The following is a 1,344-nucleotide window of genomic DNA, read 5'->3' on the forward strand; positions in this document are numbered from 1 at the left end:
GGTTTTAGCACAAGGCGGTAAGGAAAAGTTGAGTATTGTTCAACAGGTACAATGATTCATATTCTCTCTCTCTCTCTCTCTCTCTCTTTCTCTCACGCGCGCGCGCACACACACACACACACACACACACACACACACACCTTCGTTCTCTCCCTCTCTCTCTCCCCATCTATAAAATGCTCCCCTAAGTAGTCACTGAGGTGGCTATACTGTTCTTTGATTCCCAAAATCAAAAAGAGCAGTTTTTTCACAGCCAATCAGACTTGATTTTTGCTTCCTTGATGACAGCAGTGTGGTTAAAGGTGCGGAAGTTCCCTGATTTGAGTGTGGAAAACCAATAATAAAATGACAAGACTAAAACTTCCCGCCGACGGAGGACGCTGTACTTTGTGGAACGCCGCGAGGGATGGGGGCGGGCGCGAGTGAATGCAGCAGTCTGGCCAGAAAAGAATACCGGGGGTGAAGGAGGGCAGGGAGTCGTCGCTAAGAGAAATCCAAACAAGTTTGGGGAGAACGACCTAGTCGCGTCCATGCCGGGGAAGGCGCGGGTGGCACTGGCAGGATGCAGTGCAGGGCGTGCCACTCCGGGACAGGGTGGGACAGAGAGGCCCGAGGTCCAGGCGCTCGAGGGGACAGAGAGGTCCAGGCGCTCGAGGATGCTGAGAGTGTGGAGAGCAAGGAAAGAAGGGAAACCCCCAACCCTCTCCGGCCCTGTGTCTTTGGAGAGCCAGGAGGTGAGCTCCGGGAAGCCTCACCACCGCGATCCCCACGGGCTCGAGCAGGGCCGGAGTCTCTGGGAAGCTCAGGCCCGGTCCCGCCCGCAACACAGGCGCCAGGCGCGCTGCAGAGCGAGCGCGGGCGCATGGTGGCGCTCGCTGTCCGCGCAGCCAGCGGAGGCGCCCGCGACGCCTTTGTGCGCCCCGACGCTAGGTGGGCGGCTCCGGCAGGCAGCACTTAGGGGGACAGCGGGCGGGCGCCCGGGCTCGCGGGAAGATCCCAGACCGCGGCCCCACCCTTCGCTGCAGTCCCCGAGTGGAAGACGTGGCCCGCCCGATCGGAATTCTTCCCTGGAGGTCTCGGAGTGTCTTTCTGAGGAGCAGCCGGCACGTCAAGCAGCAGAGAGAGGAAAAAGGAAGTAGAGTTTAGAAAGGCTGAGAAATTCTCCGGGGCTCAAACCTCCCCGTGAATTCACCGAATATGAGTATTAGGGAAACTTTGGGCAGCCCAGACCTCAGCTAAGAGCCCTGCAAGGGAAGCACAGGGCGCCTCCGCCGTTCCCTCCCGCGCAGCAAGAAGTGCTTGCCTGAGAAGCAAAGTTAGGGAGTGGGCTTAAAGGAAGCCCCC

This window comes from Panthera pardus, unplaced genomic scaffold (assembly GCF_024362965.1).
Source record: "Panthera pardus isolate Hobbes unplaced genomic scaffold, ASM2436296v1 HiC_scaffold_8, whole genome shotgun sequence".
NCBI lineage: Eukaryota > Metazoa > Chordata > Mammalia > Carnivora > Felidae > Panthera > Panthera pardus.